General features: G+C 39.6%; 1 protein-coding gene across 8 annotated transcripts in view; it reads left to right on the top strand.

The window, feature by feature from the left end:
• DCLK1 (doublecortin like kinase 1) overlaps positions 1–13,330 on the top strand; it is a 339,739-nt gene that overhangs the window by 69,263 nt on the left and 257,146 nt on the right. The window lies entirely within an intron of this gene.

Below are 13,330 nucleotides of genomic sequence, written 5' to 3'. Positions count from 1 at the left end.
AACCAACAGTACTGCCCAAATCATATTAACCCTCTTAGTACCACAGGAATTCCATTACTCCAGGGACTCCGGCTTATCTAACACCTGAGGAGTCTCCACTGCTTATGGATACCAATTGACTCTCAGTACTGAGACCTGGTCTCCAGATTGCAAGTGCTTTCTGATCCTGCAGGATTCACCTTTTTCTCCCCTCCCCGCCCCTCTGCCTCTTCCCCCTTTGAAGGATATTGAGGAGGTTGAAGGAGATATTGTGTCCTTATCAGTGCAGTGTTCCCCTCTGCATCACTACAGGAACCCATACTTTGACAGAAACACTCAGGGATAGTGGTTTCGGTCCTGGGTAACCCCCGCCCCCATATGGGCCTTCCTGATAGCCATATTAGGATCCTTGGGCGGAGTATCGGCAGCAATTTGCCAGGCCTCTGGCTCCACTGCATCAGGAAACTAGGGTCACAGTCTCCTCCACCAAACCCACAACACAAGGAGAACTTTAAGGAATAGGAGATTAGGGCAGACAAAAAGCTACTCCTCAAACCCCTATTTTGTCTTTCTCCGGATGAGGCGAACCCAGGCCACCACTACCATCAATGACCAATGATTTTCGTCAGTTCCAGGATGTTGTGAAGAGGGTGGCTGCCACCCTCCAGATATCTCTTGATGAGGTTAAAGACTCAACATCACAAGCTCCTGGACATTTCGCAATTGACGACAATCTCCAGGTTGCACTACCCATTAATGAAGTGCTCCTGGATCCAATAAAGACCATGTGGCAAACTCCTACCACCATACCACTAACTTGTAAACAGGCAGATAAGAAATGAATACTGCGTCCCTCCCAGGGACTCAGACATTTTGAACCCCCTCTCCCACCTCGTTCCCTAGTGGAAGATGCCATAAATAAGCAGGGTATTGGCATTACTCAAGGTCTATTCCTTACGATCAAGAATAGGAAAGGATAGGCCTTTTTGGACAGAAAGCATACTCATCTGTGACCCTCCAGTTTCAGATATCAAATGGTCAGGCAGTCATGGTTAAGTATGACTCCACAAATCGCTACAAGTTTGCGTCCTTTCATTGAACATCTTCCACATGAGCATGGAGAGTGCTTCCAGACCATCATTAAAGAGTGTCAGTTATTAGCCAGAACTTCTCTTTAAGCATCCTTGGTTGCTGCAGACACAGCCACTAGATCCATCTCTACAGCAATTGTCATGCATAGGTCATCGTGGCTCCAGCTGTCAGGATTCCCAAGAGAGGCTCAGAATATGGTTGAGGACCTCCCTTTTTATGATCAGTTCTTCACGGGAACTATGGACAAGTCCCTGCACATGCTGAAGGACTCTTGGGCAATGTTGAGGTTTCTGGGTCTTTATACCCCTACAAACAAGAGGAAGTTTAGCAGGTCTTGAATTGCCAAAAGATCATGCCTCGCTCTGTTTTTACAGAACCACTGAACCCACTAGTAAAAGACAGAGAGGAAAAGAACTTCCTACCTCCTTCAGCTAGTACCTTATCAAAACAGCAATTTTGATGGGTTGTTCAAGGGCTTAACTCCTCCCTCACATCTAGTTTACAAGCTGCAACCTTTTGCTCACCTCCCCACTTTTGGAGACTGCCTTTCCCATTTCCAAGAGGCCCGATGGCGTATTGCAACAGACAAGTGGGTCATAGAGATTATAACATAATGTTCCACTCTCATTTCTCACCCCCCTTCTGGTCCCTCTTCAGGGACCCCCTCATGAGACTATACTGAGTCAAGAAGTATGCTCCCTCCTTTGTTTAGGAGCAGTAGAACCAGTCCCATCCCTTCACAGGGGGAAAGTGTTTTACTCAAAGTATTTTCTCATGTCAAAGAAGAACAGAGGGTGGCGACCAGTCTTAGATCTAAGACAACTGAACAAATTATGAATAAAGTCTTAGAAGTTCTGGATAGTGACTCTGGTAGTTTGGTTTTTTGTCCTTGAGTTACAGAACACCATTTCTATATAACAATACATCTCACACATCAGAGATACCTGTGCTTTGCCATGAGCCAGGATCATTTTCAATAATGAATTCTTACAATTCATAAGGGAATATTTTGATCTGTTGGCAGCTATGGCCTTCCTTTTCACAAACAGATTCGTGACCTTTTCGAATCTGGTCAGGACAAGTCAGGCAGTCCCTGTACTGCAGTAAGGAACTATGTGCCATTCCTAGGTCATATAGTAGCTTGCACCTTTTGTGACTGAATATGCAAGATTACACCTCTGCTGCTTTCAGGGCTAGTTCAGGAGGACCTATTCCTCAGACAGACAGGTTGGACAAACAGGTTACAATTCTCTTCCAAGAGACTAACTCTGTGGGCTGGTGGGAAAAATCAGCACGTCTGCTCAGGCATTCCTTTAATCTGTGCAGCTCCAACAAGAACTGTGACAACTGACTTATCCATATTAGGTTGGGGAGCACACCTCAGCACATTCACAACTGAGGGAAGATGATCACCTCGGGCAATTGGTCTCCATATCAATTTGTTGGAACTCGGGGCAGTCAAGAGTGCCTGCCTTCAATTCTTACCCCTCATCCATGGCAAATCAATCAGGATCATGACAGATAATGTGGTGTGCATGCTCTGTATCAAACAGGAGCAAGATCTCCCTCCCTATACACCAAAGTTATAAAGTTTTATGGAACCGGTGTATAGCCCATCAGATTCAGATCTCAGCCATTTACTTTCTTGGAGTCCAAAATGTCACAGCAAATATGCTCAGGAGGTGCTTCTCCTAGGACTACAAATAGGAGTTGGATTCTCAAATCCTTCATGCGATATTCCAGAGGTGGGGAATTCCACAGATGAACCTGTTCACCATATCCAGCAACAGGATAATTATTCTTCTGCTCAAGAGGAGGCCTAGGTTGCCTCTCTTAGGAGACACCTTTCTTCTTCCTTGGACAAAGGCCCGTTCGATGCATTCCCTCCAACGCCACTAATTCTAAGAGCTATCAACAAGATCAGGCAGGACAAGCCCAGCCTTGCAGTACCAACCTGGCTGAGGCAAGCTTGATATCTTTACCTTGTTGTGGCCAAACTCAAGCTTCTGACAGTCCATCTCCTCTCACAGTATGCAGGTCATGAGCTTCCCAAACTAGGGATCCTCTGTCTCCAAGCATGGCTTCTAGATAGTTCATGGGATTAGACTCCACCTGCTTGACAGGAGGTTCATGGGATTAGAATCCACCTACCTAACAAGAGTACAAGTAGTATTAGTAAAGAGAAGAAGGGAGTCAACTCAAATTACTTGCCTAGAGGTTCAAGCACTGGAGTCACCATCAGCACCTTATGACTGAATCTTCTGTTTTCAGCCATCTTGGATTATCTGAAGGATTTAAAAAAAATCAGGTTAATCAATTAGCTCTATTAAGATTCTTCTTGCTGCAATATCAGCATTTCACGCCCCACTAAAGGGATTTTCTATTTTTACTCATCCTATGTTCTTGAAATTTATTAGGGGTCTAGGGAATCTTTACCTTCATGTTAAGAATCCTACTCCAATTTGATATCTCAACCTGGTACTCTGCCATATGGGACTTCTGTTTGAACCTATGGTGACCTGCTGCTTGCTTCACTTATCTATGAAGATGGCCTTTCCAATAGCTAGCATGTTAGTCTTCAGGGTTGGAGAAACTGGAGCCTTGATAGCAGACTCCTCATTTATGATGTGTGGTGTTTTGTTTTTTGTTTTTCCCAAGGACAAGGATTCCTTATGATCACACCCAAAGCTCTTACCTAAGTAAGATGCTGTTGGATTTCTATCTGACCCAGTCTATTCATCTATTGGTGTGTTTTCTTAAACTGCACAGATCTCACAGGAGACCTCCCTACATATGTTGAATGTACGACAGGCATGGCCTTTTTATCCGGATAGGACTGAGCAGTTTTGGAAATCACGTAGATTCTGTCTCCATCATAGAAAGATCAAAGGGGTCCACTATCTCTTCAGAGACTGTCAAGATGAATCTCTGGGTGTATTGCTGCTTGCTATGATGCAGCTGGTTCTTTGCCTACCCACTACCAGATCGCAAGCAACTTCCACAGCATTACTTAAAAACATGCCAGTGTCTGAGAGATACAGAGCTGATACCTGGGCTTCAGTATATACCTTTTCTAAACACTATGCCTTGGTCCACATCATCAGTTCTGATGGGGCACTGCATTCTGCTCTACTGCCTTCAGTCTTAGACTTGATTCTGAAGCTCCCTCCTCCCTGTGAGAATGCTGCTCAGGAGTCACTTCAAGTGGAGCACCTACAGGGACAATACTTGAAGGAAAAGTTACCTAGTTCAGTAACTGGCTCTTTGAGATGTGTATCCCCATAGGTGCTCCACTACCCACCCTCCTCCTCCTCTTTGTGCTCTCAGCCAATGGCACAAGGTTACACAGAGTGCATGCACAGGCTGAACAGACACTGCTAATGGACAGTCTCTGATGAGGGTTTGAGAGGCACATGTGCATCTGAAGTGGAGCACCCATAGGGACATGCATCTCGAAGAAATACAGTTACTGCACAAGGTGAGTAATCTTTCTATATCATGAGTATCACAGTATTTGGTGTGTGATGTGTGGTTTTTTTGTTTTTGTTTTTTTTTCTTGAAGGCCCTGCTACAGGAATCTTTTTTAATTACATGTGAGTCTCCGCCTTTCTAAATAAGAAAAGTAGGGTTCTGGATCCCATCGCTGTGGAGAAAAGTTTAAAAATGGGCTCCAATATACTTGAGCTAAAAAAGCCAGAGGCCAAATAAAAAGAACCACAAATTTTATTTTTCTTTACATCTCATGATGTTTTGGTGGCCTGACATGTAACTTTTGAACTCTTGGGATTGGCAATTATTTGCTAATTACTTTGTGATTTGACAACTTCTACTTTTAAATAGTTTAATGTAAAAGCCTAATTTGCATGTCATGTGTAGACTGACCTTTCTGACTCCTTTTTAAAAATGGTCCAACTGAAAACTATTATCAACATACTACAGAACAGAATGATCACTACATTTACGTTTTTTTACTACAAAGAAGCTGAAAAATCTTTTAATGGGAAAAATAATAGCTAGGGGGAGGGATGAAAACTTATTTCACATTTTAAATTCTTTACAATGACTTTGTTCCTCAAATAAAAGATTTATTGAACTGCTAGCAAGAGAATTAAATTTCATTGTAGTTTTTTTCTGTCCTGTGAACATCTAATGATGTTTGTCAACATGCAATAAAAAGTAGTTAGTATACCTTGCATTCTGACAATGTTCTCTTCACTGTGCTCTGTCTACTGAAAGGTAAATGCAAATGGACAGAAAAATCAATATAACAATTCATATTAAATCCTTTCATTCTGTGAACACCAAAGGGGTACAAAGCCAATATAAAATTTTTAAGTGTCTTGCTGATTATTATTATTATTTTATTATTTTGAACAAATGACGGGGAAAACAATTAAATAAGAACTGTGGAATGTTAACCTAAATTTCACTGTGTTTTGTGAGAGAAACATATTATAGGGGAGTTGGTAGTGATCATTCTGTGCTAATGCTTTCTATTATAAAAGATTCTTCAGATCGTTTCTTTGAGAAGCTTAACACCTCCACTGTTTGTAGCAGGCCATTGATATTCCGGAGGGGAATAGGTTGTGGAACTGTAATAATTCCCTTATCGTATGGCATCAGCAGGGAATGCCCTCGTATTACAGAAGTGCCTTTTCTGGACCCAGCAATCTGTCAATCTTGTGGGATAACAGCCTTTTGCTGGTGCCAGTTAATGTACTTAGCCCTGTACCTCATATGGATGCATTGTGGAAGGCTGAGGGTTAAAATTCTTCTGGTGATACATGGGAGATTGTTGCAGTTGCACATAATATACTTTACTTTTTTTTCTTTTTAAAAATACCTGGGAAATTACCTTTTAAAAAAACAGCCCGCCACCAGCTACATTTAAAATAAATTTACCAAGGTTGCAAAATCAAGCATTTCAAAACATGGGAAATGCCAGTTTGATGGCTGATCTTGTATACCTCTTCTGCAGTGAATGAGGCAAGGATCCTGTATTATGTAATTAAAGACTGTGCACAAATAATAGGGCATACACAAAAGGGGCAGAATAAGATTGCAGAAGCATCTGTAAGTGTGGCAACCATATTCTGCCCCTTGTGTGTATACCCTATTATTTGTGCACACTCTATAATTACATGATCATGTACTATATTTTTTCCACAGGGATCCCCTGCCTCATTCGTTGCACAGGATGCATGTCCATTGGGAAGAAATAAGGTTTATGGGCTATCATGCTGTCTGGAGCGGTCCACAACTGAGACTGTCTACCTCAGGGCATACCGTCAAAACCAGGGCAGATACCTCAAACTGTTTCTATGTTCTACCATTAGATTTTACCAAGCCAGTTAATAAATGTGAACTCCTGGATCACTATAGCAGTCCTTTCATGGCATATCACAGTCCCTTTAGACTCTCCAGTCTGTCTTGCCACTCAGGCAAACTAGACTTAGTGATAAATGGTCACTTAACCAAAAATCACGCAATAATCAGGTTGCTTCCCGTCACGTACCCCAGATCAATTGGTACTCTAGATCTTACACCAAAGACAACACCTGTAACCAATCCTGTAATAAACTATTTAAAGGTTTATTAACTAGGAAAGGGTAATAAGAGTTATTTATAGGTTAAAGCAAGAAAACACATACACACGAGTTACCATCTAAATCCTGAGTAACAGAGTTGTAGAGAACTGTCAATTCCAAGTGTCTTTCAGGGCAGACCCAGGAGATAACCCCTGGGGCTCTCTGGGTTCTCTGGCCCTGTGAGAGTTCAAACAGCAGAGAGAGAAAATCTTCATGTTAACTATTTTTATTTCCTTTTTCCAGGATTCAAAGTGATAGAATGAGGCCTTCTACACGTATTTCTCCATGGGTGGATGGGGCAATTGACAAAAGCTTTTGTCTTATCATTACCCACTTAAATTTTGATAGTTCTCCTAGCTGGGCAGGGGCGAATGATACCTGGATCTGGGTTTACAAGTTCAGAGCAAACACTTTCAAAGTTATAAAGCAACACTTACATATTTTTGTATAGCATAGACTATAGACATTACAAGTGAGATTAATGCATGCAGCAACTTACAAGCATTTTATAGAGTCTAAACAATAAACACGTTCTTATAAGATTAATATCTTTGTTGAGCAACACTAATACATAAGTGAATTTGTCTGGTCTCCAGTTAGGAGTTTTAGTCCTTAGCGTATGCCAGCAGCCTTGGCAAGATCTGGCATCTGGCCTGCCAGCATCACGAGGGTAACTTTAAATCAGACATTTCTTAATTTTTGAGTGTTTGCTTGACTTTGCAATCTACAGTTCTTTTAACGTATTTATTATTACACATACACATAAAGAAGATGAAAGATCACTATTACAAACCTAGTACTAAGAGAGCTGTTATCCCAGATGATAGAATGTGTTGGGTAGGTCAGATCTTCAGGGTACGTATTTATTATCTGAAGATTCCTTAAAACCTTTGTAAGCTATTTCTCTGAAAGGAATTTCTTTGAAAAAAGCTTCTGTGTAAGTGTAGTAGGAGATGATATCCTGCAAGGTTGATGATTTCTTGTGTAGCTTGTGTGCACGCTGAATATACATCAATTACACTGTATAGGAGGTTCTATTAAAAACTGGATCCTTAACACTTTTTTGGTAGTTCAGATTTACTTTGGAATCATCTGTTCTTCCTGGTCAAAATATAGACAACATTTTTTTTCAAATGCCTGAGGAGAAAAGATGGGCCTGGAGGCTATCAATTACTTGTACTTTGATATTTGGGTTGTGAAATTTTTTGAATGTAATAGTTCAACAAAAAAAGTTAATGTTTCAAATTAATTTGGTGTAGTCTGACACAGACAAGATGGAAGAATTTTAATAAAATTGGAAATGTGGTGGTTTTCTTATTACACCTCTCTGTTAAAGGATCTGAGCACTTTATAAATTAACTGATATGCAGACTATACCAGCCTCGCGTTTTCATGAAAATTTTGAGTTAGCATGGGCAAAAATAGGCTTGCCTATCATTTTACCATGGTGATTACAATTAAAGTATAAAATATGTTACTTGCCTGGCTAAAAAAACAACCAAAACCCAAATCCCTACTCTCCCTAGATGAATAGGATCTTTGCATGACAGAGAATTATACAAAACAATCCATTTTCCCACCATTGAAATGCAGCCACATGTGGGCTGGAACACGGTAACTGTTCAGTAGCATATAGCATCCCTATACAGCGATTTGACAGAAAGTTTAAAAAAAAAAATCCATTTTAAACTGCTTGGGATGAAAGGGAATTTAGGATAGCAGATTGGAATTATATTTGGGCTTTAAAACATGAAGCACCCATAGCATGATGGATAACTGTAAGATTTGCACTGGTGAAACTGAAATTCCCAGTTTATCAAAAACTTAAGTATGATTGACGTCATTGCCATGTTTTTGTTAGGCAACTGTGTATTTACACTGTGCTGTACAAAAATAGAGAAATGCATTCCTTACCTGAAAGATTACAATCTGATGCACTATTCCTGTTATCAAACTGTTAAATTAACTTTATTATGCGAGAGAATTCCCCTGTACCCTTTTAAAAAAGCCATTAGTAATAGGCATACTTTAAACAAACAAACCAAGCCCCTCACCCCAATTTTTGATCTGTTAAACATAAGCTACAGATGTTCATCTGAAATGTTCTTGTACCTTCCAAAACGAGCATTACAACTATGTAGCTTGTGACAAAATGAACTTTTGCTATTATCCTAAACTGTGATAGTGTCTTCTTTTATGTTTACTTGTAGCAGGACAGTATTTGAATCAATTATGTTGCTTGATTTTGTCAGATGGCATATGGTATTTTCAGTCCTTCAATTGGTTTTAAACATAGATCCCCTGCTGTGCTGCTAGTTAAATCTGATAATTCAATGATCTGGCTTTTGCCGTGAAGTGGCAGAATTAAGTTAGTCAACGTATTTATTATGACATGTATCAACATGGCATCAATGCATTCTTGAATGAGGATTTCGGGGAAATTAGCTCTGCATGATTAGCTTCTGAAAGTAGGGTTTGGCTGTTACTACTAGACATATCTTGAATCTGGCATTTATAAAGTGAAGGACAATTAAAAAGTGACCTGTGTCCTATCCTAAATGTCTGTTCTGAAACCATGAGAAATTGTACAATTTAACTTGAAGCAGTAGCATTTACTGATTGTCTTGTCCTGCAAAAGGATTCTGTTTTATGCCTATAATGCAGGGGTGATCCCTAAAATACCAATCTTGTGCAATACTGTTTGACTTTACAATGGTATTTGAAGGGAAAGTAATGCAAAAAAGTTCACTTCATTCACACTGCCCACAGAAATGTGAATATGGGAAAACACCAAACTCTGTTCTAAGGTAACTCTTGCCTCTGACTTCTCTCTGCCTCTCCCCAGCAAATATTGTCATGTTTTCTGTCTTTTAGCTTGTAAAGTCTTTAGAGAGAATACATTTCATGTTTTTATCCATACAGTTCAGACCATGTGTCACTCAACTAAATTTGCCATTATTATTCTTTATTTCAGGTGGTGAACTTTTTATTTTAATGGAGTCCACCAAATCTTGAATGCAGTGTGCTTAATAAACTTAGTGACTCCATCTACTGTTGAAATGCAGTCACATCTAAGGTGACAGCTGTTTAACAAAACCCAGCAAAACTGTGTAACTGATGAAGAATCCAATTGTGTGAGGTGTAGCACACCCTTAAGTCTAACTGAAGTCAAGGGCTAAACCACAAATGCTTAGAAACAGAAAACAAGGAACTTATTATTTTGTTTACAATAGACTTTCAATATCCTGTGATCCTTCTGTCCTTCTTGTCAGGAACATCAGGAGCTTCTGGTGAAATCACTAGAGCTCTGAACTTTGTGTGTGGAGGGCTTCTCCCACTGAGTATTGGATACGTGGGGGAGGAACACCCTTATGATGCTTCTCATATAAAATGTGTATATGCATACATACACTATGGGCGTCTTCTCATTCTTTCAGTTAATTAATTAGGGTTTGTATCTGACTTGGCCTTGGATGACAACAGCTAACACCGAAGCTTAAAATCAGAGTCAGCTGTTCAATCTGGGGTATTATGGGATTTATTCCATCCAGTGTTCAGGGCTTGTTAAAAAGCTGATCGAGGAATGAAGTGGAAACCATTTTTTGTTGTTGTTGGGTTTAAACAGCATTCACATTAGCTTCTAAGTATAAAAGGAAACTTACTTCTTGCTGTTGCTTGTTGTAACTAGGAGAGGTACTGTTCATCCTGCTTGGTCTGGAATCACACTGTGGAAAGATAAATCCCATTTTATTTCTTTAGCATAAAGATAGTTGCATGCTGATTCTTCCTTGTGTATTTCTTAATTTTTTTCTGCATCTGCTGATCATCTTTCATATGGCTTGTGTAAGTAGCAATGTTTACAAATATCTAGATTGGATAGCCAGCATGTTGCCGCAGCAGTGAGCTGGTGAATGTCCTTCAGGCCCCTGGTGAAAGAACGAAGGGGACACTCAGATTTGATGTGCTCCATCATTTGGGCCTGGTGACCACAGTTGCATACGGGTGTTTGCCTCATTTTTCCATTTAAAGAGGATTTGTCCACATCTCCCATGAGATGTCCTGGTACGTTTCAATCTGCACCAGAGCAGGAAGACAACTTTTCACCTGGTGCTCCTGGTATGTGTTGGTGTTTTTCATGCTTTGTGCAAATTCATTAACATACCAGTGTCATCAACTGGCCACTGGACAGTCGTATTACTGATTTCCCAGTGAAATTAGCAACAATTATATTTCCTCAGACCATCTGCTGATTGTAGCTCTCTCTGTTTTCTGATGCTTTGCAAACTAAATGCCTGAGTGGTATGGAAAGAAGTATTTTCTCTGTTCTAGGGATGGAGAAACAAAGACATTAACTGACTTATCTAAGGCTGTAGTTGGATTCAGTATCAGCTAGGGATTAGAACTGAGGAACTCAAAGTCCAGCTTCCTCTTTTGTACTTGTCATACTAGCTGGGGACCATTCAGTAACCAAATTGCTCAACACATGGAATTGATGATGTGAAAATCATTTCTTGTCAAAATAACTACAAACAAATAGTAAATATTTCATTATTGGATTATTTATTTCACTGATATAGGCCAGTGGCTCTCAACCTTTCCAGACTACCCATTTCAAGAGCCTGATTTGTTTTGTGTACCCCCACGTTTCACCTCACAAACTTACAAAATCAGACACAAAAATACAAGTGTCAGTACACTATTACTGAAAAATTGCTTGCTTTCTCAATTTTACCATGTATAAAATCAATTGGAATATAAATATTGTACTGGTATTTGTGTATTGTATACAGAACAGTATCAATAAATTATTATCTATGAAATTTTAGATTGTACTGATTTCACTAGTATATTTTATGTAGCCTGTTGTAAAACTAGACAAATACCTAGATGAGCTGATGTACCCTTGAAAGACCTCAAAATACCCCCAAGAGAACACGTACCCCTGGTTGAGAACCACTGATGTAAGCAAACCAGTGCACGCTAAGTCTGGGACATGCAATAATAGCTTTTAGAGTGTGCTGCTTTAAGAACATTTTCCTTTGTCCTTTGATTTTATTTTATCAAACTATATTAACTTTAATAGCATTAAATCTAGTTCAATATTTATAAACACCAAAGCTCTGATTCTTAATTGGGATGCACTAGTATGGACCTCTGTAACTGTGCAGGCATCTGTAGTAGATAATTCCAATGTGAGATTGAGGCTTAAATGGGTTTTTCTTTTTATTTCATACAAAAACCCCTAGATCAGTATTCAGTAAACATAGCTAGTAGTGTTTTAAAATCTAGGATGTGGGCTATATGCATCTCGCTAACCCTGGTGGTGTTACAAAGGACAATTGTTTAAAACAAGTTGGGAAGACTAAGCACACACGCTAGAATCCTAGAAATCTAGGCAGGTACATCAAGAGGTAGTCATATAGTCCAGTTCTTGGCACTGAGGCAGGGCTAATATCTAGTCCATCCCTGACAAGTGTTTGGAAGTTTTCAAGAGCAAGTTAGACAACAATGGAAATTCTACAACCTCCATAGGTAATTTGTTTCAATGCTTAACTACCCTGGCAGTTAAGAAGTTTTTCCTAATGTCTAACCTAAATCTCCCTTACTGCACTTTAAGACCAATACTTCTTGTCCTATCCTCAGTGGAGAGGAGAACCATTTATCACTCTCCTCTTTACAGCAATCTTTTGCATTCTTCAAGACTTATGTCTCCCCTCAATCTTTTCTTCTCCAGACTAAACAAACCCTTTTTTTTTTTTTTAAATCTTTCCTTGTAGGTCATGTTTTCTAGATATTTAATCATTTTTGTTGCTCTCATTTGGACTTTCTCCAGTTTGTCCACATCTTTCCTGAAGTGTGCTGGTGGTGCCCAGAATTGGACACAAGGCCTCAACTGGAGTACTATCAATACTGAATAGCGTGGAAGAATTACTACTTGTGCCTTGCTTACAACACTCCTGCTCATACATCCCAGGATGTTTGCTTTTTTTGCAACAGTGTTTATAATTCATTATAATCCTAAAATCCTTTTCTGCAATACCCTCTTCTAGGCAGTCATTTCGCATTTTCTATTTGTGCAATTGATGATTCCTTCCTAAGTGGAAGGTTCTAAAGTTCTTTGCATTTGTCCTTACTGAATTTCACCCTATTTATTTCAGAGCATTTCTCCAGTTTGTCAAGATCATTTTGAATTCTAATTCTGTCCTCCAAAGTGCTTTCAACCCCTCCCAGCTTTGTGTTTGCAAACTTTCTATGCTATTATCCCAAATCATTCATGAAGATAATGAATAGAACAAGAACCAGATCCCTGTGAGACCATACTCAATAAACCCTTCCAACTTGACTGTCAACCATTGACTTGACTGTGAACCATATTCTCTAACTATGGTTTTCCAACCTGTTGTGCACCCAGCTTCTAGTAGGTTCATCTAGGTTTTATTTCCCTAGTCTGCTAAGGAGAGTCATGTGAAATAGTATCAAAAGCCTTATTAAAGTTGAGATATCATATTTACTGCTTCGTCCCATTCACAAGGCCTGTTACCCTGTCAAAGAAGAATATTAGATTGATTTGACATAACTTTTTCTTGACAAATCCATGCTGATTGTAACTTATCACCTTATCAAAAATTGATTTCTTTCATTATTTGCTCCGTTATCTTTCCAGGTATTAA

Source organism: Dermochelys coriacea, chromosome 1 (assembly GCF_009764565.3).
Source record: "Dermochelys coriacea isolate rDerCor1 chromosome 1, rDerCor1.pri.v4, whole genome shotgun sequence".
NCBI classification, from domain to species: domain Eukaryota; kingdom Metazoa; phylum Chordata; order Testudines; family Dermochelyidae; genus Dermochelys; species Dermochelys coriacea.
Note: the sequence above shows the minus strand (reverse complement) of the source record. Positions and strands in the feature narration are given on the sequence as shown.